We start from the raw sequence: 27,726 nt of genomic DNA on the forward strand, positions 1-27,726 counted from the left end.
TCTCTTTGGGACATATTTATTCCTCATTTTAAATTGCTTTAAAACCATATAATTTTATGAGTTAGTACTATATATTTGTATAAAGAAGTTCCATCTCAGTTTGGAAAGAGAATTGCGTGTATTAGCTGAAAGTTAATTTAACTATATCACACAATGGGAACTTTTTTCTTGGGTATTCTTCAAATCACCATTGATAATGAGGTTTAAAGAACCTCCACATTGAAGTTATAGTTTGTAACAGGATTTAAATAGGTAGAAATGTGTATCTCACTTTTCATCTCTTCCGCATAATTCTGGGTCTCCTTCAGAAACTGTTTAGTTGTTTTCAGTTCTTCTTGCAGCTGATGGATTTCTTGAGATTTTTGATCAGACTGGCAGCGAAGAAGGTTTTTTTCCTCCATTTCCTACAACAAAACATTAGTTACAAAACAGTTGATTAAGTCAATAGAGAGTAGTGTGATGTGGTATACTACCCATCTGAGTGCCATGAAGACTCTGGAAAGTTGAACCTTGGTTTCTAAACACATACATGAGTTAGGAACACAAACGGCACTCTTGGCAGTCCTCAGAGGGCAGACAATCCTTTGGGACGTCTCCCAGCTGGCACAGATCACAGCAGTACCTAGGTGGCTCAGGATATGGAACCAGGGAGCTGCAACCAGTTCTCTGGTGCCTGCCCATAGCAGATCTTGACACAGGATAGAATCCAGCCCACAAAAACTGAGCGTCAGTGAAGTTAAGTGATTTGCCCATAGCCACAGAGGGGAGTCAGTATCAGAACACGGAGAACTTTCCAGTTCTAGCTGCTGTTCTCAGACCATCCATCCCTCAGTGTGGATGAGTCAAATATATGAAGTTGCTCTTGGGAGCAAGATAGCATTAGATGTGAAGTCTTATTAGTCAGTAATACCTGGGGGCTCGGGATAGTACATTTTCTAAGCATCTTTTTTTCCAAAAAAGTTAAGAAAAGTTAAAATACCCCATACAACTATGTCCTACCTGGGAACTGAAATAAAAGTTATTTCTAAGAAACTAACTCCTTCCACCCATCTGTTCCTGCATTGCTGGGTAACAGATGGCATGGCACTGGTGGGACTCTACTGGAAGCAAGCCATCATTTCTTCATCTACTTACTACGAGCAGATGGGCACCAGTGCACAGAGGCCAAATTCAAGAAAAGGGAGGGTCTGGATGGAAAACAAATTAAAACCTTGCCGACACAGCAAGTCTGTATTTTCAGCTATTTAAACAAGTCACCCAAAGAACATAACTAGAAGCATCAACGGTTTTAGTTATTTTCCTTTTGTCTCACAACCTCCTAGTCCAAAATATCCAACTGCTATACCAGAACAAACACACACACACACACTCTCTGCTATCAATCATTCTAAAAGACACAGGTGTCAAGAGACAACATTTACAGACAATGCTGATGTGTAACAAATGTTTCAAAGCTGTATGAATTATCAGCTTCCTGTGTTCTAAATATCAACAAAATTCAAGGGGTTCAAATGGCTGAAACGCCCACCCTCTTGCTGTGACTCAGCACAAGTGGCTCTGATTAAGAAGCATTCAACAAAAAGCTGGAACCAACAACCTAACATAGCTGCAAAAAAAAAAAAAATCCCATGCTCTGATGCTGGACGTTCACAAAACCATTTACAAGAAATGCATTCTCCTACCTTAATCTGGTAAGGCTACAGCCCATCATTTGTATTTACAATTTGGCCTCAACCACATAGGCCATCATTAACTCTTGCTCGAATCATCGCAATCCAACGTATTTAGACTTGAATGCTTCTGCCCTGCAAAATCTGCAAGAGTTACAGAACACAGCAGCACACCTCCTCAGTAATACAGGTTCACTTGAGTACATCAGTCCTATGTTTCACTCACTCCGCTCATTCCTCAACAGAACACTGAATCAAATCTCGGTCTTTATTTTCAAAGCTGTAAAGGAAATGGGCCCAATATACCATCTTACTCTCTCAGACTTCAGTAGCTGTGTTCCTCAGGAACAACTGTCTACACATCAGAAGTAAAACTAGCAGATGCAGCAGACAGGGCTTTTTCAGGAGCTGGCCCAATACTATGAAATTCACTCCAGCAAAAACTGAGAATGACAACTAACATCACCATTTTTCGTATTTAACCCCTCCCCCGCCCCCCGCCAACACACACACACTCTTTGCCCTCTGGGACAGTGATTTTCAACCTCTTTGCCATTTGCAGACCCTAGAAAATTTCAAATGGAAGTGCAGACCTCTTTGGAAATCTTAGACATGGTCTGTGGACCCCCACAGGCCACGGCTTGAAAACCACTGTTCCGTTGTAACAACAACCTTTCGAGAACCCCTTAGACAGGGGTCTGTGCACCACAGGTTGAAAACCACTGCTCTGGGGGATATGGGAGAAATAGGAACCTCAAATAACCTCAAATAACAGATGCTAGTCACCTTAATTATTCTTAATTATTCTGGAAAGCATTCAGATACAACAGCAATTGGCACAATAGAAGAACTTAAAAAAACCCAATCGCTGATGTTGCTTCTATGACTATTCTGAGTTCTCTTCCCTTTCATTTTCCTTCTAACGCCAAATTAAAGGAAAAATCTTTTAATCTACAATCAAGGTTTTTTAAAAATCAAAAGTTACAGCCAGATGCTTTTTGTGTAAATTGGAATAACTTTACTGATTTCAATGGAGCTATGCTGATATATGCCAGAGCAGGATCTGGCTTCATAGTTAGAATTTTGTTGATAATGCTAGTCTATAGTGCTTGAAAAAGTTAAAATGTACAAATCATTTGGGGGATTTTCCCACTCCTCCATGAAATCTTAGAATTAAGCAAAACACACTTATACTTAGGAAGCAGCTAATGTTTCTAGAAGTTCCAAATCAACTCAAACAGATATTTAATATATTTTATTTTTTAAGACTAAACAAAGAGTCTACATAATTAGATTAGACAAATAATTCCATATTAACTGTAACCCTATCTGAGATATGCTGGTGCAAAATCATTATTTTAAACCCTGACCATACAACCAATTTTTGGCCTGGAGTCAGTCCATATGGAATCAATTGCAAAAACTGCAAGATCGGGGCCTTATTTTGTATCACAGCTATAGGTCTTGTGACAGGGTCGGGCCAGAGGGCTACAGGAGAGTGAGCCTATTGGGATCCAGGAAGTGGGGAGCCCACTGCTAAAAGATCACCCCAGCCTTAAGGGGGGATCCACAGGACCTGGAAAGCAAGTGGTTTCAGGAGACAACTAATGAAATAACAAGGACAGACGTGCTGTCAAAGGGTCAGTCGAAGGGAACCTGATGGGGACACCGAGCAGAGAACCCCAGACAGCTCCCTCTGCTCCTCGAAGGCATCACGGGAGTCAGTGAACGCCACCCAGAGGAACTCTGCCCAGATGCGTGAATGGATGGAGGACCGGAAAGAGGCCCCACAGTTACAGGAGACTCCATTGGCCAACCTCCTCTCCCTGGTTTTATAGACAGCCATTTCAGCCAGGGCCAGGAGGAGGTTGACCAAGAGGTCCCATGACTTTGTGGGGCCACCAATAGCCAGTGCATAAATAAGGAGGTGAGGGGAAAAGTGCAGCCAAAGACGCAATTGGATATCTGTGAGGAGCCAGAATAGAGGCTGCAGCTTGGCGTACTCCAGGTAAACGTGCACCAGAGTCTCCCTCACGCCGAGGAAAGGGCAGGTGTCCAGGACAGGGGTGAACTGCGCCAATTACATGCTCGTGCTCACATCCCCTAAAGGAGCCACCAACTGACATCCCCGGCGAGCTTTGGGAGCAGGGTGGAGTATAGACTGGCCCACCGGGGCTCCCCACCCTCTAGAGGAGGCAGGAAGTCCCTCCACTTTGTGTCAGGGTGGGACGCGAAGGTGAGGAAGTGCAAGGTGTGGAGCACGAGCACATACAGATGTTTCCTTGGCACAGTCTGGAAACAAACTGGCGTCAAGTCGTGCAGCCGGCTTACAGTGAAGGGGCAGGGAAACCGGTTGGGTCCACAACGCAGGGGCCCGCTACAGGAGAGCGAGAGAAGGCAGAAATATTAGCCCCAGATTAAGCAGGTCCTTTTCCCCTGGGTAAGATAACAGGGCAGTTCCAGAAAAATCAGGAATTTGCTGGAACCAATTAAGGCAGGTAGGCTAATTATGACACCTGGAGCCAATTAAGAAGATCCTAGAATCAATTAAGATAGGCAGGCTAATCAGGGCACCTGGTTTAAAAAGGACCTCACTTCAGTCAGTGGCTGGTGCACGGCGCTAAGAGTGAGAGGGCCTGCGGCTGGAGGACTGAGGAGTACAAACGCTATCTGGCATCAGGAGGAAGGTCCTGTAGTGAGGATAAAGAAGATGTTGGGAGGAGGCTATGGGGAAGTAGCCCAGGGAGTTGTACCTGTCACACGGGTGTTACGTGTAACACTGTAGACAGCTGCGATCCACAGGGCCCTGGGCTGAAACCCAGAGTAGAGGGCGGGCCTGGGTTCCCCCCATTCTCCTCCCCCCTATTGGATATAAAGAGGAGTTGACTTGGACTGTGGGTCCCACCAGAGGGGAAGGTCCCTGGCCTGTCCCCCTGACCCACTAGGTAGGTCAGCAGAGACTGTGGGGATTGTTCTCCTTCCTTTTCCTCATGCTGGCCAGTGATGGGGTTAGCTGAGTGAATGGCAGGTTTGAGCCACAAAACTGGCCAAACTGAAGGCTGCCCTGAATCTCTGAGGTAAGCAAATCCGCCAATAAGTGCAGGACCCACCAAGGCAGAGGAGGAACTTTGTCACAGTCTTTTAAGATGGTCCAAAAGAGGACAGCCAGAATAAGACAGTATCGAAACACAACTTCTGGTGGAAATACACTATTCTCCAACACAGAGCTTGCAGAGTTCCCCTGGGAGTCAGTAAGGCATAAATGGCACCAGTTCTTACTGATTTCCAGTTTAAATTATTAATTATTCCAGTTCCTTTGACTGGTTTGCTAGTAAAGCCTGTTTTGCTCTGCACAGCTTCTGTGTTAAGCTCACTGGAGTCCTTTTTCCAAACGGTGTTTCACTGCTATTGCCTATGAGGAAAACACATCACATTTTATTTGTAGTCATATTTAATCTATTTTAAAAAATTAAAAATTCCTGATGTCCCCGTAAACGATGAGCTCCAAAGATAGTTAGAAAACAAAGCAAAAAGAATAAGCCATGTTCTGCTTCCTCCTACAGAAAGAGAAGTTTGGAGTAACTGTTGACTTCTGTGTTGTATAACTAAGAGCAGAATTTGGCCCTAAACCTTGAAACTCAGCACGATGGCTTCAAAAAAAAGTACAATTAAAAATAGCTCAGATATCTGAAAAATCCATCCTCCTTTCACTCTCTAATCCTGGGTTCTAGATTCTGTATCATACCAAAAACAGTACAGGTTACGGTAACACAAATCTTTAACTCAAGACTGGGCAAGGTTATGAACAATATTTTCAGGCACATTTTCAAGTATATAGTTGTAATGTATAAATATAGTCATAATTTAAGCAATAGTTATAGTACAGTCTGGTAATCATTGGGAATCCTAACCAGTGCTTTCTTTTAAGCTCAATCATAAGGGCAGCAGATTCAACACTTGCTCTCCATTTTTTTTTAACATAACATATTTTGTCAAAGCGAGCACCTATTGGGATTAGAAGATCCTTCCCCATTCCCACTCAGTCCTCAACTGTTCACTTGAGAGGTAACATTTAGGTGTTGGACTGATGATCTGCTATCACCAAATATGCCATTGAACAGCCAACAAACAGAAAGCATCAATACCAAACTGGACTCAATTCTGTACAATTGAAATACCAAGAAATTGACAAATTACCTTTTCCACTTACCATATATTCAAGGAATAGGTTACATGTTCGGAAAAACCAGTATTAGTACACCTTATTTCCCCGTTTTTATGGACCAACAAAGACATTCAGCTTGCACCTCTGTCTCCATAACCACATTCTTCGGGGGTAAGGGAAATTAGTGTCGTGCTATCCTCAATCTTAAATTGATCACCTGACTTTATATCGCTATGTAAACCAGGAAGTTAACAAGAGCATAACTGTAACACCATCAAATTCTAACTGGTTTTCAACCTTTTAATCCGTTTTATATCCGTCATAATAGCTCTATAGTACTCCAAATTAAAAAGGAAGTAAATTTATTACCAACGCCAAGAGAGAAAAAATGAGAATGACCTAGTTCCAGTCTAGAAAGGAGTAGGCTTTTCTGGATAAAACCTATAGACGCCCAAGTTTCAGTATGAATCAAGTGTTTCAAGAGTAAACCTGGAAAGAAGAGTATGTGTAGAGAAAATACTAACCACCTCTGTAGAAAAGGTTTGATTAACGTGCTCACACAGCTAGGATGACACATAGCTATGGCGGACAGCTATCGTGGACAAATTTACAACCTCTGTATTAAGTCAGTGTAGACCATGTCTATCATAAATAAAAAAGCAGTTTTCTATTAGAGAGTGGGGTAGAAAAGAAGCAGTGCTCGTATCAGAACAAGGCTAAAGGGAACGGTTGTAGGGCATTACCCCCAGACTGCCTTTGGGCCCATCTGCTACCTCAGTTTACCTTCACTCTTGCATCAAACCAGATATCACATGTGGCGATTTTACAGTAGTGCTCTCTTCCAGGTTGGTTTATTATCATAACACAAGTTTTTCCAGGTCTTGATCAGAGCATGCCCATCCTTGTAGTCCAACCCTCTCCTAGCTGGGACTTCTGCATCCTGCAGGCCCATCAATGGAGGCTTATCCCTGCACCGCTCCAGTTCCTTGTAAATCTCTACCCCAAAAGGCTTCTGCCTCGGAGTTCTAGAAAATTGCCACCTGTCCTCTTCACAGGCCCTCTGCCTGGGCACTAAGGAGAGAGTCTCTCTCTGGCCTCTCTCACACATTTTGTGTCTCTCTCTTTAATGACCACAGGCTGCCCTTTTACCTGTCAGCAGGCCCGGTTTAGATGCATGCTTCTGTCACATGACCCTTGTATTTATTCCCATCATACAGGGAGATGGGCTAAACCTGACAAAAGGTGCTGCTGTGCCCCAGTCTTTTAATGGACCAGCTCACCCTGTGACAGGAACATACCACAGCTTGCTCTGACCTGTGATATGTTTAGTTGCACTTAAATATTAGTCACATATAGATCTTCACACTAGTGCTAGTGCCTCCTCTGCTTTCTCCTAAGCACCCTCCTATCCTCCAGCAAGACACTTGCTCCATCCCATGTCCTCAAGTACACTGGGGTGGCCTTTGGGTGGATGGCCAGGGACCAAATGACAGGCCTACTGCTGAAGCCTCTGGGATGAGGAGGGCTCACTCTCAGACCCCGTGGAAGATTCTTCCCTAGGAAGAGACTAGAGTGGAGCTGAGGTGGCCTCATGCTGGTAGCCATGGCTTGTTGGGGATCACCCTTACACCAGGGAGCAGCACCACGGGGAAAGTGACCCGTGTCTCAGAGCTGGAGATGCGCTTCACGGTACCGAGGACTGCTGCCGGGAAGGTGGAGGCCAGCGACATGATGATGGGGAGCGTCAGGCTGGGGAGCGGTGCCACATCGAAATCCCAGAAGGTAGCCTCATCACAGATTTCCCTTTAGAGGAAACCGCCTTTGAAAGGTCTCCCAAAGATGGGCCTAGGTCCCCATGCATGGGTGGCACAGGGAGAGACATCAAGTCTCTTGCTGCTCGCAATGCCTCCAATGTTGAAGGTGCCATGAAATGTCGTGGGCCCTGACGGCTCCCAAGAGTAGGTGCTAACTACTAACACTACAGTAACGAGATACAAGAAAAAACTCAGAGTCCAAAGTTAAAGAAACCACTATCGGACTTGTGAAAACAAGGAGCGTTCCAATCACCGTAACTGGTGCAAAGAAGGAACTGAGCGGGCTTGGGGCCAGCAGGGCCCAATGTACCGGCGCATAAGCACAGGGCTCCAGAGGTTGCCAAAGCCGGCCCTAGGGGTACCATTAGGGAAAAATACTGACAGCGTGCACGTGGGCACGCACACATCAAATATGGAATCGACATGAGCAAGCACTCAAAAAAGAAGAATCCAGTCTTGCGTGCCTGAAGCACATATGCACCTAGAGTGGGATCTACACGGACAAATACTCAATGAATAACTTGTTCACTCTGGTAATAGTGGTCTGGAGGCAACTTTAAACTTGTGAAAAAAAATGGGTCTTGTCTTACCTTTTCCTTCTCTTTTATTTTCTATTCTAAGGAGTGACGATTGCTTCTACAATTCGTCTTTGATGATTCAGTAGTTTCCCATTTTTTGCACCACCATTTCATGCTATAAAGAAGTTTAATCATAAATCACAGTGATGCAAGGGGAATATTTATTATTTCTACTACAATAGCAATCCCACCCCTGCAATCAGGATTGAAAGCCCACTTTAGTAGGCACTTAAAAAAAATGAAATACATACGAGGAAGTCATGGTCTCTGCCCCAAAACTGCTTACAGTCTTCCATGACGGAGTGAACGCCCACAACACAGGCATTCCATACCAAACTGATAACAGATTACACTTGGCTATAATACAAGTGTGTGCTAAGTTTCCATAAGTAAGCAGCAAAACTAAAAAAAAACTAGAAGTGTTTAGGCACAGGGGATAAATTCAATGCAACTTTCAATTTACAATGAATCAGCACATTGATTCAACAGAAAACAATTACTGAACTATTTTGAACAGCAAGAACAGAACAATTTTCATTGTTTGAAGTAGGTTAGACTGAAATTTTAAACTGAAAGTCAATATGCTAAGAATTTCCTTTTAGAGGAAATTCTCCTATTAGAAGTGTTTCAGTTTATCTGTCATTTTATTAAAATAATATACTGCTTGTAATTTTGGTGGTTGATAGAGAACTAGAGTACACTGAAACTCCATTTAATAAATTCCCAGTGTAATTTCTATTGTGAAAACAATCTGCTGATAAAAGTCTGAAAGTTGCCCAAAGCACACTACTATACATTTTCTCAGAACACAATACTACCGGGTGTAATACTACTGCTCCTTTGCCTCTTACAGTTTCATTGTGTTCACGTTTTTATTTTCTGAAATCTTTTCTTTAAGACAGGTAACTATTCTTAAAGGTAATAAAAAAGGGAACCGCTGATAAGATTTAAATCATCTTTGTGGTTGGATGCTTTTAAACCAAAAGATAATTTACTTGAATATAATTTTAAAGGGATGTGAAAAATGCTACTGGCATATGTGGAGATATATTTCATTTTAAATGTATGCTTTATTGAAGTGAGGTCCTGCTTACACATTAATAAATTAGTGAGAATATTATTGGAATAGAACATTGTGACAAGAGCATCTCCTGTTGCTTCAGCTTCGATGTATTTATGGAATGTAAATATGGTGAAAAGCCAATGATTTTCACAGAAGGAGACAGTGGTGCTGTTAAAATGTCTTTTTATGACACTTTCAAATGGCTTTAGTATATATAAGATATCTGTGTTTCTTAGATATTTGTTATCGTTGTTCAGTCTACCACAATAACAATATGGCATTGCTGGCTGCCTCATTAGGGAGCTGGCATACTCTTTGTTCAGTCTATCAGAGCAACTTCTGCACCTTGAAAACTTTTTCTTTGTGGATATCTTCCCCACAGCACACACCCATGTAACTGGTTAAAAAAAAAGGGGGGGGGGGGGAGAAAGGAACTGATCACTAATCCCAAAAGGCACAGGACAGCAGATGATCCCACTAGTTTCCATGGTTCTCCTGCTATGCTGTCCAGTATATCAATGCAGTGGGAGATCTACTAAACCAAACCACTTCATGCAGTGGCAAGGAAGCTCCTGCAGAGAAAGGAAGTGCTGTGCAGGCTGCTGAAATCTTGCCCACCCTATCCCATATAGCAAAGTGTAGGTCCCATTACAGGTATGGGAAGGTAGGGGCCAACTAAGGATTTGCCTCTATGGGCTGGTCTACACTGGGGGGGGGGGGAGAGAAGGGAAATTGATCTAAGATACACAACTTCAGCTACGCTATTCACATAGCTGAGCTCGAAGTATCTTAGTTCGACTTACCTAGCTGTCCTCACGGCTGCAAATCGCCCGCCACGGCTCCCCTGTCAACTCCGCTTACTGCTTCTGCTGAGGTGGAGGCGGTGCCCGACTCCTCGCCCCGCCCCACACTCACCGGAGCGCCCGGGGCTGCCGGGTCCCCGCTCCCTTCCCCAGCGCTCAGGTTCGAACAACCGGCGCCGCACGGTCAGTCACACCCACCCACCCCCAGGATAGCGCTGATTGGCCATTAGCGCAGCCACTCACGAACCAGCAGCCACCATGGCCCAATGAGCTGTTTATTAGGGAGGTTCGGCAGCAACACGTCACCCAGTGTGGCCAATGGGAAGGTAGATCGCTCAGCGAGCCCGGGCTGCGTTCTGTGGAGCGGGGGGCAAAGGCAGCGTGGAAATGTTCTGGTGCCGGATAGTGAGCGGCGCGTCTGTTCTAACTGTGCACATCTGCCCCCCCCACCCCCAGGGCTGACCCTGCAGCTGGGCTCCTACTTACCTCAGTGGGACTCTTGCCTAGAGATCAGCTGCCTGGCATGGTGCCTACAAAGCCCGCTGGTCTTGGCTAGACAGGCGAGAAGCTGCGCCTGTTCCTTTCCTTACGCCTTTCTTTCCTTCCTCTAATGCCTAGTTCAAGGGGGGGGGGAACATCCCCACAATACAAGTTGCTCAGAAAGCTCTGCCAGCTCTTCACCCTACTTCACCTCAGGGCAGTGCCCGGGCGAGGGGAGTGAGGCACTTGCCTCAGGTGCAGAAACTGGCGGAGAAAGAAAAAAAAAAGCCGCTGGCCCGGAGATATTTATAACCCAGGTGGTCCCCTCCTGGCCCCACCTGCTGCCCCCACGCCTCCCATGAGTGTCCCCCGGCCCCAACTTCCTCCCACCCCCCTCCTTCTGGACAGAGCAGCTCCATGCTGCCTCCCTGCAGCAATTGCTGCCGCAGGGTCCTAGCGCCCCCCATTTCCTGACCCTGAGCCTGCCCTTCCACCTCAGACTTTTTCATTTTCCAACGAGACCCTCCAGCAGCACAGAGCCCCTCTCCCTCCGCCCGCAGTCACTGCTCCTGCCCCATGCTGGGCAAGAAGGTAGCCCCATCCCTCGCCCTCAGTGAGGTTACAGTCAGGGGCAACAGCAGGGGCAGAGCCGCATGCAGCACCTCCTGGCACCCACCACAGGGGAAGTGAGGGAGATTCCTGGACCTGAGAGGGTCCCTAGGAGCCAATGCAGTGACAGTGGTGGAGGTGAATGTGCTGCTGGGGGGGCAGGAAAGGGGGGCTCCTCCCCCAGAGCTTGCTGCTGCCAGCAGGGAAAGGGCTGGGGGAAGTCCTCCTCTCTGGCCCCTGTCCCGGAGCAGCCTGCCTGCACCCCAAACTCAGCCCCAGCCCTGCCCCACCCCAGAGCCCACACCCCCAGTCAGAGCTTTCACCCTCCACTGCACCCTCTGCCCCCACCACAAACCCTTCATCTCCAGTCCCAACCAGAGCCCTCATCCCCCTGCATGCTGCCCCTCTCCCCCAGCCCTGAGCCCATCCCAAACCCCGCCCCACTCGGAGCCCGCACCCCTACACTCGCCCTGAGCCCTCCCATTCCCCAGACCTCCCATTCCCAGCCCCAGACAGAGCCCTCACCCTGAGCCCCTCCCACACTCCAAACCTCTCACCTTCAGCCACAGTCCTCACCCCTGCACCCCGTCCCTCTGCACCCCTTCCATCCCCAAACTCCCTCCCAGAACCTGCACCCCCACCCACCCCCAAACTCTCTTCCAGAGCCTGCACCCCATTCCCCTGCCCCAGCCTAGGGCCTGCACCCCAGACCGCCTCCCTCACCCAAACTCCCTCCCAGAGCCGTGGGCAGAGTTTGGGCAGAGCGGGTTCTGGGCACCACCAAAATTTCTACAAACCTGCCACCCTTGATCCTGGCTGCAAACCTGAACTCCCAGCATTCTCAGGACACATGCTGATCCCTAGTGGCCACTGCTGATATCCAGCACCTCCCTCCTCTCTTAACCTGTGAGTCCCTCTCTGCATTGGAACTAGACTGGAACCAAAGACCATCTTGGAAGCAACATTACCAGCCCAAGCAGTCAAAAATCATGAGTTGACCCCCCCAAAATCACAGGTTTTACTGCCGCCACTTCATTCATTCTTCGGCGGCAGGCCCTTCCCTCCGAGAGGGACTGAGGGACCTGCCGCCGAATTGCTGCAGAAGAGCCAGCCCTGGGGGAGGGCGCAATTTTATATTCTTGCCTGGGGCTCAAAAATACCTAGTAACGGTTCTGCATCAGGGGTCTCAAACTCAAATGACCATGAGGACTAGTACATTGTCCTGAGGACTGCATTTACTGACACCCCCCCCCATGCCTCCTTCGGCCCCACCCCCATTCCAACCCCTTCCCCAAAATCCCCCCCAACTCTGCCCCCTCCCTGTCCCCAGGGGGTGCAGGAGGGGTGAGGGGTGTGACAGGGGGCTGAGGGCAGGGTGTGGGGTGAAGGAGGGATGCGGGGTGCAGGGTGAAGCAGGGGGCTCAGGGAAGGGGGTCAGGACAGAGGATGCAGGGTGCGGCACGGGTCTCAGGGCAGGGGGTCGGGGTGCAGCAGGGTTTGAGGGCAGGGGATCGGGCCTGGGGGGGTGGGGGGTGTGGCAGGCGGTCGGGGTGCGGCAGGGGGGTCAGGGCGGGGGGGGGGGGGTGGAGGGCAGCAGGGGGTCGGGCCAGGAAGGGTGTGGGGTGCGGCAGGGGGTCGGGATGCAGGAGGGGTGCGGCAGGGGGTTGCAGGGTGTGGCAGGGGTTTCAGGGAAGGGGGTCAGGCCAGGAGGGGTTCGGACAGACTGCGATCTAGAAACACATGCCATTGTGCCAGTACTCACTTCTTATTTACAGACCCGGCGCCCTCTCCTCGCTTCACAGGCAGGCATTTTTTCAGGGCTTGGGGAGGTGTTGTTTGACTAAATGGAAAAAGAGAGAGAAGAAAGGCCCAGACCCAGGATGGGTTTGCTGCTGCTGTGCTCAGATTCCGCGCGGAGCGGAGCCTGGCGTTCTCCCTGTCCCTGGAGAGGTGTGTACGATCGTGTGTGTGTGTGATCACCCTGTAAGAGAGAGATCGCTCTGTGTGTGTGTGATCGCTGTGTGTGTGTGATTGCCGTGTGTGCGATCAGCCTGTCTCTTGTGTGTGATCATGACCTTGGCTGCGTGTGTAAGATCACCCTATCTGTGTGAGATCAGTGTGTGTGTGTGTGTGTGTGTGTGTGTGTGTGTGTGTGTGTGTATCTGCGTCCCGCTCTCGGTCAGTGTGGGCGGGGGCCTGTCTTCTCTCGGCCCCTCTGTCTTTCTCTCATGTGCATCTCAGCCCCAGTGCCTGCTTCTCACACGGTGTCTGTGCCCCCTGCTCTGTCACTTTGTCTCAGGCACTGGGCATGGGGTGCCTGACTCTGGGTGCAACTGTGTGTGTGTGTGTCCTTGCTCTCCGCCTCTCTCTGTGTGTGTGGGCACCCGCTCCTCTCCTCATTCTCTTTCTCCCGGTGTACCCCAGCCGCTGGGCGCGTCTCCCCCTCCCTCCATCCTGCTCCAGCGCCAGGGGCAGCTGCACCCTCATCTCGGTGAGCTGCTCGGCATTTCTACCCGGCCCCTTCGCTCAGCCGTGCAAGGACCAGGCTGAGGCAGATGCTGCAGGGATGAAGTGGGGAGAAGGAGGTTAAGGGAAGAGGTCCGCCTAGGAAAGATAAATCCCAAACTGGTGGGCGCTGACTTGGGAGCCCCCGGGGGAGCGCAATGGGGTGGAGGAAAAGCCAACAGCCACCCCCACCACCGAGACACAAGACCTGCTCCTGGTCTTCGCCACGGCCCCTAGGGGATCTTCCTCCCACAGCTTCCCCAAGGGAACTTTTGAAGGGGATGAAATATCACTGTAGCGAGCAGAGAGCCCTCAGGCCAGGCTTGGGAAAGTTTGAGTGTAGTGAGCTCCCACATCCCGGGGACCCCGTCTATTTCTTCCTCCTCCACAGCTCTGCGTTGTAGTCTCCGAGTCGGTACTTTGCTGGGAGGAGTTTATCACCTGGGATCAGAGAGTCACCGCTTGGTACCTCTCCCATACCATGAACAAGCTTCAGCTTGCTTCCCCTTTAAATCGGCACTATAAAGGAGAGACTCCGCTTCCACTGAGCTTTTAGCCCTTGAGACGCACGAGATTATTGTTATGTTTGTCACAGACTGATCTGAGGTCTCCTGGTTATCTGTCACCTGTGACATTACCCTTGGGTCCCTTTCACAAGTGGTTAATTGGTGGATGCCCCTGCAGGGTAAAATGTATGGCTACAGTACCATCCATCTGCGACCCTTCCTCCCCTGGCCAAAAAAAACAAAAAAAAGAACAAATACAAATATTCAAGAAGCAGGAATAATAAATTGGTTTGGGTCACAAACATTTGAAGCCAAAGACTGTCTCCTTAAAACTGCAGAAGTACGGCATTCCTCCCATAGTTCATAGGCCATAATCCTCCTTGAATCAGAAACACTGTCCCTGAACTGACTTATTTTAATGCCTCTCCCTATTAAAGTGACATCATACAATTGGACAACTGGATACATTGCTGAGTTCCCCAGAACTCTGATTGCAGCAGTATCCATCATGCCAGTCTTCTCTAGGGCATTTGTGTCTCTACAAGACTCAGTGTATAACTGTAAATCTCATCTGCTGTTTCAGTCTGAGCTTTGCAGCTCACTGGCCACCACTGTGGCCTAGCAAAACAGTTGTTGAGTAATAAGAGACATTGGGCCAAATCCTAAAAAATCCAGTTGCAAGTTGTGCTTAAATCACACAGTACCGTTTCCTTGCCTTAAGAGCCCAATCCTGAAACAATACAAAACAGGGAAGTAACTTCATTCATGCAAGTATTTTACTCAGACTTGTCACCTGCGTAAACTGACTCATTAGCTTAAACAATTGCAGGATTGGGCTCTAATACTACTGAGGAAAGCAAGGGTTTGCAGGGTCAGGTCCCTTTAGTAGAGAATCCAGAGAGCCTGGGGGGTCACTGCTTATTTACATGACCCAGCTCTCTTCCTTTAGCGCGTGGAACATTTCATACATAAAACAGCACCATCTTTCCCCACTCCCCTAAGCCTGTACAAATGCTTTCTGTTCTTCTCATGTGGCAAATAATCATTTCATAGGATTCCTTCCAATCCCTGTGGGATAAAGAGCATGAACACTTTCTTCCACACAGTGCTGAGACAGTAAGGAATAATATGGAAAATAGTACCACATGCCTTTCTTTAGTTATCTAACTATTTTGAATGGGATTCTTTTTCCTGAGTCCTTACAAAGTGCTCAAATGGGGCCAGATCCACTGCCCATAATTTTAAATCGGTGGGAGCCTTCCAACGACTTCAGTGGGTTTGGATCAGGCCCTAAATCAATATGTTTTGTGAAACAGGTAGAACCTATTTTGATTACCCAAGAAACTCCACTCCAGGAATGACTGTATTGTACCCACAAATCTGATACCTGAGAAGCAGTCTCTAGGAAATTAATATCAATCTGTCAACTGCATACACTTTTTAGCTATCACTTTCCACCTGAGGCAATCGCTGGTAACATTCTTGATTGACGTCTATTGCTTTCTTAGAAAGGAGTCTAGCTGTGCCGTGGCACCCACTTTCTCTGCACTCAGCGCTAATGCTACCAGATGTGGCATTTTTATGAGAGGCTTTTTATGTAACCCTTCTGCCCCTCTGAGTTGGCAGCAACAAGGGCCGGGTTCAGTATCCAGGGGTTCCGTTTCAATAACACAATGCAAAACCGGCTCGAGCCCCCACCCAGTGACCTGGGACAATTACCTACCACCCCCCCGGGCGCCTCTAGGAGGCAATACTTCCCACCTTGCAAGCACAGAGTCCGAGTGTAGCAAAATCCTTTTAATAAAGGAGGGAAACAATGCGGCATCACGTTGGAGAGACACCACAAACAGGACTATACACAAACCATAAGCAAAAAAAACCCCACCTCCAAGTACATTTGGCACTGTCCTCTCCCCCTTAGGGTCTTAAGTCCAATCACCCCAAAGTCCAACAATCCAAGAGTCTCTGTCTCTGGTCAGTGCCACCCCAGAGTTCAAAAGTTTATCTGCAGAGTTTTAACCCCCCCAGCCTGGGTGGAAATGGGGGGGGCACACACAGGGTGTTAAGGGACACCTTACGTGGGCCAGGGCCGACTGCCCCACTTCTCCGTGGAGTTCTGCTGCAGCCTTCACCACGACTGGCTCCACTCCATCAGCCGCTCCTCCAGCCAACCTGTGAACCGCATCAGCCATCCACACAAACCGCTCCACACTGCTCACTGTTCCATGGGCTGCACCAACGTGCTGCAGACTGCTCCGCTCTGCCAACTGCTTAGCAATCAATCTTCAGGCTCCCCCACTCAGTGATCTCAGCTCAGTAAGCTTAGCTCTTTTAGTGATTTCAGCTTGTAGTAGAGGAGCCCCAGTGCCACCTTGGGCCAACATGAATTCAGGTCAGCAGCCTCCAGATGGACTCCTAAAGGATTCAAAATTAGCTCTGCTCTTTAACAGTGGAGAGAAGAGGATGTGCAATTGGTGTTCCAGGCCCTCAAAAGGGGCCCATACCATCAGGTACACACACCAGTCCCCAGCCTCTCTTCCTTCACTGGGTTTTGGAACCCATGTCCCTTGTCTAGCAAGTACTATTTAATGTAGGTTGAGTCATTTCTGTCATAAAGCAGTCTCATAGTTCCTCATTCACATAATTAAGGTAACAGCCCTTTTTTTTCCTTCCTGCCCCAATAACAAAGAAATTGGGGATTCCACAGTGTGAAAATAACTATCCCATGCTGCTGTGTGTTATGCTAAGTGGAGTGGGTTTACCAATGCAAATGCACATTCCTAAAATTCCTTTGCCCACTCCTCATAATGTACCACCAGATGTCAGGGTAGATCTCTTCCTGACTCTGCTTACATTTAAAATCCAGAAAGAACAACGTTTCCGTTGGTGGGGTACAACAAAAATTGTTGTGTAGAGGAACTCCTTTTCTTGAGGCCTTCTAGAGCTCCTGCATCTATTCTGTAGAGTCATGACCTCCTATGCATTTGTTGTAACCTGCACCGCACACTGTTTGAATATTGTGTGTGATCATTTTTCCCTCAGAATTGAAGCTGACATTTGAACAGTTTGAAGTGTCAGGATTGTAGCAGTTCTGAACTTTACTGAACAAACACACTCGAATGCAGCTCACTTCTGACAAAACATACCACCACCCAGCATGGACAGGATTAAATAATAGGAGGGGTTACAACAGGAGAATCTAAAAGGAGAATCTGCACAAACTCAGAAGTTCTAAAGTGTGCAACACAGGGAAGTAAAACAGTACAGGAAAGTGTTGTCAAAACTTGTCTATTACATGTTAATTACAGAGAGAGTGAGGGGACATATTACTGGCAGAATGGCAAAATCAATCATATACAGTGTCTGCTGAAAGCTGCTCAAAAGGTGGGATATGCTAAAAGTAGGTTCAGCAGAGATGGATGGTTGGGAAGAGTGCAGGTGAAGGAGTCAAAGTTACATGATAAACAAACAACATATTCCTACTACAAAGAGCTTTAGCCAATCTAAATATAGATATGACAAGAACATACCTGTGGGGAAATTTGGTTGTTTCACAAAAATACATCACCATCGACAGAGTTGTTTCAGTGTAACAGGAAAAGGCCTGACTGCCAAAATAGCCCCATCTCTTGGGGGGGCACTTCCTTTATTCCCCTTCAAGTGCAGGGGCACTTCCTGTCTGAAAGGCTAGTCCTTCACCCTTAATGAAAAGCAGTTGCATGAAGTCTGGAGTTAGTGACTCCCAATTAGTCCTCTCATGGCTCACTTGTGGCAACTTCTCCTCCCTTTCTGTCTCTGCTCAGCCTGATAACAGGCTTGCAGTGCAGTTTTAATACTTATTTGGTCATTTGGTGATAATTTCTGTTCCCAAAGGATTACCACAGTGGGATTTCACTATGGGGGAAAATTCTACTGCCCTCCCCGTGCAAGACAGTTTGCTGTCAGAAACACAGCATCCCAGACCTAACCACACAGGAGAGGCGGGATGCTTGGCAGAGCAAGGCAGGACAAGAAGCTGGGCATCTTTTCCTACCTGCAGTCATATCTATGCACCATCTTCCTGCCAGTGAACAGGAGTGCAGCTCTGGTACTGAAGTAGTGGTTGTGAAGTGGGTTTGTGCAACTTGGAAGAGGATTTGCACTTGAAGTGCCATGTTTTTCCTTACAAATTCCTTGACTTTGATGGGACTATTCACACACTTAGAGCTCCACATATGCTTAAATGCGTTATGGTATAGGATTCAGGCTGTGTGTTGGGGGGTATGCCATCTGGCCCTATAAACATAGAGTAGCTTCTGTGTAGCAGGAGTGCAAATTCACTGAAATGCATAGAGGCAATTTGAGACTTTGGAAGAAGGTCAGACCCTAGATCCTTTTGACGTCAATGGCAAAACTTACATGAAGTTTCATTACAGCTGAGTTCAATATAAGCAAGTTCTACTGTATTTGGTTTACAAAGTTAATTTTAAACCTCATTTTATTCATTCAGCAGGTCTTTTTTTAAAATAGTCTGTCTCTAAGTTTCTTTGGAGACATTAAGACGTACCTGTCAGGTCTAAGGATGGCTAATGAGAATGTTGGGGCCATATTCTGCCATTAAAGTATTAGTCATATCCTTCCATGGAAATCTGCATTAATAACAAATTAATGACCTAGGGCCAAGGTTATCTTTTGTTTATTCTGCTTTCTCGTAGCTGATCACTATTTGCTAGGCCTCTGGCCTCTTGACCAGACTCTGGACTTTGGGCCTCTAAAAGCGGACGCAATCCATATACACCTCTACCCCGATATAATGCTGTCCTCGGGAGTCAAAAAATCTCACCGCGTTAGAGGTGAAACCGCGTTCTATCGAACTTGCTTTGATCCGCCGGAGCGCGCAGCCCCGCCCCCCCCAGAGCGCTGCTTCACCACGTTCTAACCGAATTCGTGTTATATCGGGTCGTGTTATATCGGGGTAGAGGTGTACCAAGTTGTTATGCAAACAGCACGTGGATTTTAACCCTTCAGAGCTGAAGCTGCAGACTCAAAGGATCCAGTGAGTGGGGTGGGCCCAGAACACTGAGGGCTGTGGGCTTTGCAGTGCACAGATCAATCTCAGAAGCATTCGCATAAAGATCTGACAGCTTGTCAGGCATGCAAAGAAGACAAAACAATGCAAACACATTTGAGGACACTGAATTGTTTTAAAGTTACCACGCTAGCTTTTCAAAATGCTGTTCAGTTTCTGAGCACATTATACATTGAAAAGTTTTATATAGAACTGTACCATCTTTGGAACCGCAGTCTTACCAGTTCCATTATGCTGCAAATCCAGGAATTTACCTAGGGTTTATAAAATCAATTTCAGTACTATCATGGTTGAGATTATAATATAATCCACATTTTATAGAAGACAACCAAATACTCATCAGCATCACCAGAAAATTTAAAAACTTGTTTTGAACAACTGAACTCTCCACAGAGGATTGAAAGCCTCAGCAGATCTTGCTTAATAAGGCTGTTGCTAGGTAGGCCATGTTTTCCTTCATAGTAGTGAAGGGAATTAAAGCCATTACAAGGGTCAAGTTGGCCTAAGTCCTAATGAACGGGAACACGAAGCAGGCAGGCAAAACCAGTCACAGAGGCAAATCTATAGAGCTGGTGCCAAGAAGGGCTGTAATCTACACCGAGAGGCAATAAGAAGTTTTTCTTCAGGACAGGGCACATTTACCTTGTTCTGACAAGTTTTCATTTGTAAAATGAGCACATTTGTAATTCCTAAGGCAAAGAAAATCCAGTTTAGTACATGTTCTACTTCCCTCTCAGATCGTCTTCTAAGGATTGTAGGACTATGTGGAATTATATTCCAATGTACATGTGACACAGGTGCGTGCAATCAATATCAGCAGCAGACAATAGAGCGAAGCAGAAAAATCAGCAAGATGGACGGCGTTAAAGCATTTCTTCGCCTTCTCAAGAAAAATCCTTACAGGACTAGTAAATTCTTGTGAACAGTGCGATGTATAGTTAGCATTAACTGCTGCAGTGGTGTACACAACAGGGCAGCCCAGTGTTCCCTTTGAATAGTGGCGCTTCAAAACGCAGCATAGGATGAGGTTTGGTAAATGCATTTAATTCATTTGAGAGCTAGATATGTGTACTGTTGGGCATGAATGAACTAAGTTACTAGGTGGGCTGTAGTTGTCATGGCAAATGTTGAGAAATCATGATAAGTGGAGAAAGTGAATAAGGAAGAGTTATTGCTTCCTTCATGTAACACAAGAACCAGGGGTCACATAATGAAATTAATAGGCAGCTGGTTTAAAACAAATGTAAGGAAATGCTTCTTCACACAGTCACTTTATGGACTGTCACTTTATGGAACTCATTGGCAAGGGGTGTTGAACAGTCACTTTATGGAACTCATTGGCAAGGGGTGTTGAAGTCCAAAACTATAAAAGGCGTTCAAAAAAGAATGAGATAAGGTCATGCAGGATGGGTCCATCAATGGCTATTATCCAAGATGGTCATGTTACCAGATGTGCCCGTTACTTTGGGCTATGCCCATTTATTAGGGTCACTCTTCTGGGTGGGGAAGGAGGGTGCTGTAAATCTGTTAATATGCTGCTTATGTCATTTGTGTGTTCATATGGAGCTCTACTTTTCCCTTCTGCAAGGCCCCTCCCAATGGAGCTACCCTGCAGGACCTAGGTTCCCCAGGGCTGGGTTCCTCCAGCCCTAGAATTAGATGAACACACACACACACACTCCCCACCCCCTAAGTCTGAGTGGACCGGGTCAATCAGCACCCTCCAGCTGATCCCCTCATGTGTCTCTGTACTCAATGGGCTGGGTTGAGCAGCACTTTCAGCTGCCCTCCCCCTTATGTGCCCCAAGTTTAACACGTCCCTATCCCACTTTCACGTTACAATAGTACTGGTAGTAACCCACTTAATGAGCAAAGCCCACAGTATTTTTGGGCGCTACAGGGATCTTTAGCTTAGGTAAAGGAAGTGTTGCTGCAGAATTAATGGGGGAAGCTGAAAACACAAAAGAGTAAAATTCAGAGAGAGAGAGAGAAGCAACCAGCTGAACCATAAAAGTAATTTATTGAATAATAGTGATAACTGCACAAGGAGGGCTAAATAAATATAACAGTTACATTTTAAAGGTTAATACCTGTGGTAGAAAAGAAAACAGAGAGAGAGAGAAATCTCACCCACTCCATGAGGCTTGAACTGGTCGGGGTTCCCACGTGATGGTGGTAGCTCTGGGTCCTGAGTGCTGGAGACTGGCAGAGCCCTCAACATGATCAGTCAGGAGATGGTGTCCAAGTGGAACTGATGCAGAGTTTGAGTCTATACATCAGAACACTGACTTGGGCACAGGTAGGGGTTTTTGTAGAGAAAATACAGTAGTTCAAGGGAGAACACTAGATTTCTTTGTGGGTAAACTGATGACTCGAGGGGTTTTTTTTTAGCTAGACAATAGGAACTGATCACTCTTGGCTATGGGTAGTGTTTTCTTCCAGGGAGCTCACAATGCAACTAGGCTCCTTCAGTATTTTGGGATATCAATTGAAGATTTATTACTAGAATTGGTCTGATAATTGCTAAGCTGAGTGTGTGCAGGCGTAGGTTCATTAGCACCTGGAGCAGGGATTCCCATGATGCACTGTGTCCCTGTTTTTCTGGTCTCAAAGTTTAGTGAGGTTCTCTGTTCCTCATTCATTATGCTAATCCCTGTCCCATCTTTCATGCAGATGAGGCTAGAGGAGTTGTCTCTGTTCTTCATTCTGTATGCGAATAGAGATGTCTTAATCTTGTCACCCTTGTTAGGAGGGGTCTAGGTGTGTCTCCCAATGCCCTTCATTGTTCTCTGCAAGCCTTTTCTCTGATTGGTTTTGGCTCAAACAGAGACTGGAGGGGGGTGTCTTTCATGAGTCAGACAGGCTAGATACTGTGCCCTGGTTCCCAAAACACAGAGCTGGCTGGTATCAAGTCCCCCCGTTGATGGGGTACTTGCACTGAGTGAGTATCCCCATCGCATCCTTAACGCCGTGGTACCGGGTCTGATCTTCCATCCATTGCAGCCGCTGCATCAGTCGTTGTATCCAACAAACCAGCAGAATCAGACCAATTGCTAGTATAATTTGGAAACCAGTGATCACCAAATGGGGTGAAGCATGAGATTTAAAAGACCTGTTGCACTGGGGCTCCACCCAAGCAAAGTCTCCCACCAAGAGTGATGGCCTGTGTTTTTACCTTAATGGCAATGAGACCCATTCCCAGTGAAATGGGAGAAACCTCCTTGTAGAGCTCAGGATAGGCATTTAACTGTTGTACAGTCCATATAGGCACAGTAAATGTAATATCACAACCAACAATGATGGTTATATTATAGAAACAGCGATTAGCATAAGGCCCCATGGGTTGGACCCAGTGCCCATTAATCAACACAATATTACATCATGTCCTTACACACATACCTGCTTTGCCAACATAGACAATAACAGACCCTTCTGCGTGGATAACATTGAAGGAAGAGTGAGAATATTCCCAGGTTACCCATTCATCCCAATCCTTATGGCTAGTTTCAATCAGGAGAGCACATGCAGGTGCAATGTGAGAGCTATTCATGCCCTTTAAGTGGATTTGACCCTCCTTCAGAGAAGTCTGAGGTGGAAGAACCAAATGTTCTTGTTGATCCAATTTTAACACCTGGGGTCCTGAAACTGGGGCTCTTAAATGTCAGAAGGAGCACAGTTTGTGATCAGAGGGTTGGAATTTAAAGCTGTTTTTGTTGTTGGCCCAAATCCACTCTGTACAAACCGGGCTCATGAAATCTCTCTGAAATGGCAATGTGCCTATAGAATTTACACCAAATTGCTGGCATGAGCTTGTCACAATGTGTGTCCTTTAATGGAACTGTCCAGTCTGGGGGACCTTGCTGAATCAAGTCATGTGCAGCTAAAGTCCAGTTCAGCAGTTTACGAGGAACCATGTGATATTCTTGCCTGCTGGTGTGATCAGAGACAGCTGCAGTTCCTCTCCAGGTAACGGAGGTGTCTGAGTTCCAATGGCAATGATGACACGTAGGGGCATGGTTGTTCCCCAAACAGCAGAGGAAACCAGGGCTACCCTGCACCTTTCACCACCCAGGAGGCTGTCACTGAGTGTGTTTGTCTCCTTTGAACTGATAGTGACGCTGCAGGGCCAGGGGGTTGCTCCCATTCCCACAGAATCCATGCATGTGGCACAGCAATTTAGCTTCCTGGGCTCCAGCTGGCAAGCACCTCCAGAGGCTCAGAGGGGTCACAGGTACAGCATAGAGCCTGGACAGCATCAGACTCCAGACACTTATGAACAGCAGGGTGCTGGCACACCAGTGGGATGTCATGGCTCATGGACGGGCCCTGTGAGGGGCAGAGAAGAGAGAAAAACTTCCCACACTCCCCCCGTATATATTGGGAGAATCTGGGATCAATATTACAGAGTGATCATGAAGCGGTGACCTACGTGAGGGTGGGCATAATAAGTCAAGGATTTTTCTGGCCTTTTCCTGTCTTAACATCAGGGTAGGCACTGACCAGCCCACTTGATGCTTATTTTCCAATGGCCCAAAGCCGTTCCTTCTTGCTGGCCAAGATGGGTGGCCAACAGGATGGAGAAGACAGGGTCAGGTGGTTTATCCTTCCATACTTTGAGCTGTGAAGAATGAAACCATTTTCGCCAGGGTTTCCCATTTTTTTCATTCAGGATTTCTCCCTGACACACACTGGGGCTGGCCCAATTCACCAAAGAGCAGCGGCCATCCCAGGTGCATGTAAAGAACTGCTTAGCAGTGACAGAGGCGGTGTGGGTTTTAATAGGGATGGCTTCCACCCTGGATCTTTCTCAAACAAAGTCAGTGGATTTATACACAGTTGAGGAACTGTGACAGCTAGAAACAGGGCCGCCCAGAGGATTCAGGGAGCCTGGGGCAGGGCCGGGTCTTTGGCGGCAATTCGGCAGCGGGTCTCTCTCGGAGGGAAGGACCTGCCGCCAAATGCAGACGAAGAATGAAGTGGTGGCAGTAGAGCAGCCTAAGTACAGCCGATCGCGGCTTTTTTCTTTTTCTTTTTTTTTTTGGCTCCCGCCGCTTGTGGCGCTCGTACTCACCGGCTGGCGCTCCGAGGCTTTGGCAGCACTTCAGCAGCAGGTTCTTCACTCGCTCCGAGTCTCCCGCGTCACTGAAGGACCCGCTGCCGAAGACCCGGAGCGAGTATTTGTCACACTGCCAAAAACCCAGAGCAGCTCGCGGGGCCCCTGCAGGGCCCGGGGCCTGGGGCAAATTGCCCCACTTGCCCCCACTCTGGGTGGCCGTGGCTAGAAACTGAACCAAATTTCTCAGCACCTACACTCTTGCTTGCTACAGGCAATGATTCATTCTGAGCTAACTCAGTCAACTCACTTCCACACCCTTCAGTTGCAGCAAACTGCTTGCAAAAGCTACATGAGGTTTTAGTCCTTCAGGAGCAATTTTAGGCAACAATTCATTTCCCCCAGAAATGTTGTCCTTTCCCTTTTCAGCTAGGGGTTGCTCTAGAGAAACATCTTCCTGAGCATCTTTCTGGGTTTCAGCTGAATCCAGAACAACTTCTGAGACAACAGACATATCCTCCATCAGCATAAGCTGAGAGCATGGGTGGCAAGTTTGTAGAAATTTTGGTGGTGCCCAGAACCCGCCCAACTCTGCCCCCAAACTCTGCCTCCCACCTGCCTAAGGCTTTGGGAGGAGGTTTGGGGAAGTGTGAGTGCAGATCCAGGGCTGGGGATTAGGGTACAGAAGGGGTGCAGGGTGCAGGCTTTGGGATGGAGTTTGGGTGCTGGGTGCAGGCTCTGGGCTGGGGCAGGGAGTGGGTGTGCAGGAGGGGGTGAGAGGTGCAGGCTTTGGGATGCAGTTTGGGTGCAGGCTGGGGGTGGGGGCGTAGGAAGGGGTGAGGATGCAGGCTCTGGGAGGGAGTTTGGGGTGGGAAGAGGTGTGTGGGAAGGGGAGGGTGCACCCTCTGGGAGGGTTTGGGTATAGGTGGGCGTGCTGGGGTGTGGGCTGTGGGGCTGAGGATGAGGATTCATGATGCAGGAGGGGGCTCAGGGCTGAGGCTGAGGATTAGGGTGCGGGGGGATGAGGGCTGGGGCTGAGGATTAGGGTGCGGGGGGATGAGGGTTCTGGCTGGGGATGAGAATTAGGGTGTTGGGGGCTGAGGGCTCTGGCTGGGGATGAGGATTTGGGTGTGTGTATGTGTGTGTGTGTGTATCTATCTATCTATCTAGTTTCTTGTCTGGTGAAAAAAAATTCCCTGGAACCTAACCCCACCCATTTATATTAATTCTTCTGGGGAAATTGGATTTGCTTAACAACGTTTCACTTCAAGTCATATTTTTCAGGAATGTAACTACAATGTTAAGCGAGGAATTACTGTACTGCAATGTTGCACGGTAGCGAAACATGGGTGCTGACAGAGGAGCAGGAACTGTCTGGAGAGGGTGATGGAAAGAAGAATTCTGGGAATTTCAATCCACAACAAAGTCCCCAATGAAGAGATCAGACAGCAGAGTGGAGTGCTGGGCATTGTTGTTGAGAGCATGCATAGTAGAATGCGATAGGCCTGGCATATAGTGAGGCTCACTGACAATCGATGGACTGCAGCTGCACTCGGCCAAACTCCAAAGAGATGGGAAGATGTTATCATGAAAAGACATGGCCGCACATGGGGAAGGAAGGCCATGATACGAGAAGAATGGAAGATGTGTTGTGATCGGTGCAAATGAGACGACGGCTGAAGGACTGATCGATCAAGGTGAATTTCTAGTAATAAATAGTCTCAAAAATGTGTTTTGGAAATTTAATGAAACATTGATATACAGAAGGAATACTGCTAATGTAATGTGTGGTTTGGTACTTAACTGAATTTCTATTAAATTTTATTTCAAACAAGTTTCTACACAATTATTTACAGAACATTGTACAACAATCACCTATATTAACAACATGTTGAGAAATAAAAATGGATCTGTCCATTCATTCAACACAGCTTTACTGACATAGTTATCAGTAAATGTTTAACAACAAGATGTGTAAAAATGATTTCGTGTTGAAAGTATTATACAAATTATTTTGACAAAAAATAGTGAGCATATAGTTTTCATACCCCTCTAAGAATTCCTTCCACTGCCCTCTACCCATCAAGATGGGTTTTGTCCCATTAGCAGTGCCCTGTGAGGAGATTTGACCAATCAGGGTGAGTTGTGGGGTGGGGTGAGCCGTCCATAAGTGGGTCGTGTGACCCCTTAAGAACTTCTCCCACCATCCTCTACCAATCAGGAAGGGTTTCAGCTGCTGGGGACCACCCCAAGAGGAGATTAGACCAATCAAGGCAAGTTCTGGGGTGGAGTGAGCCATCTGGAAGTGGGTTGTGTGACCCCTCTAAGAACTCCACCTACTTCCCTCTACCAATCAGGATGGGGTTCGCCCCGATAGGACCACCCTGAGAGGAGATTTGACCAATCAGAGTGAGTGCTGGGGCGGGGTGACCTGTTCGGAAGTGGGTTGTGTGACCCCTCTAAGAACTCCTCCCAACGCCCTCTGCCAATCAGAGAGCAGCATCATTGCCCCATAAGTCCCAGCTTTGGGCAGAGGAGGCCATCTCTGACCAAGGACACGTGTTTTAGAAGTTGTGGAAAGGCTGCTGAGAGGAAACATGGACTCCTTTACCATCCCTTTGAGAACTTTGGACTTTGTTTTAGCTCCGAGCACCTTTGGAATTGTGTGGAGAAAGCGCTACCTCGGTGACAGTTCCAAGGAGGACCCTTTGACTCAACGTTGATGGATACGTTGGAATCCGACCCCGAAAACTTTGTTAGGCATCCCAATTAGTGTGAAGGCCTCTCATTGTCCACCCCCCTCGAGGTGGAAGGCGATCATGGCTTGGGGGAGTCACCGGCAGACAAGGTGAATGGAAAAGACGTCGCTCGGTTAAATGAATGATTAAGAAGCAACGGTCGAGGATGGGCTGTAATGGGGCTAGGAAAAGACGGTTACTCACCATTGTAACTGTTGTTCTTCGAGATGTGTTGCTCATATCCATTCCATGTAGGTGTGTGCGTGCCGCGTGCATGTTCGTCGGAAGACTTTTACCCTAGCAACTCAGTGGGTCGGCTGGGCGCCCCCTGGAGTGGCGCCACCATGGCGCCGGATATATACACCAGCCGACCCACTCCTCAGTTCCTTCTTGCCGGCCACTCCAACAGTGGGGAAGGAGGGTGGGTGTGGAATGGATATGAGCAACACATCTCGAAGAACAACAGTTACAACGGTGAGTAACCGTCTTTTCTTCTTTGAGTGATTGCTCATATCCATTCCATGTAGGTGATTCCCAAGCCTTACGTAGGCGGTGGGGTCGGAGTGAGATGTTGCAGAATGCAAACTGCTGAGCCAAAGGCTGCATGATCTCTGGACAGTTAGACCAAAGAGGCAAAGGTCCGGTTCGAGGACCAGGTAGTAGCACAACATAGC

General features: G+C 47.5%; 1 long non-coding RNA gene across 1 annotated transcript; it reads right to left on the reverse strand.

Moving 5' to 3' along the window:
- Positions 1–345: 345 nt before the first annotated feature.
- On the reverse strand, positions 346–13,291 carry LOC120394294. Its single transcript, XR_005592250.1, has 3 exons — positions 12,945–13,291; positions 10,580–10,837; positions 346–404 (listed from the first exon to the last, which is right to left on the reverse strand). It is a non-coding gene; the product is annotated as an uncharacterized LOC120394294 (long non-coding RNA).
- Positions 13,292–27,726: the final 14,435 nt, after the last annotated feature.

Source organism: Mauremys reevesii, unplaced genomic scaffold (assembly GCF_016161935.1).
Source record: "Mauremys reevesii isolate NIE-2019 unplaced genomic scaffold, ASM1616193v1 Contig48, whole genome shotgun sequence".
Taxonomy (NCBI): domain Eukaryota; kingdom Metazoa; phylum Chordata; order Testudines; family Geoemydidae; genus Mauremys; species Mauremys reevesii.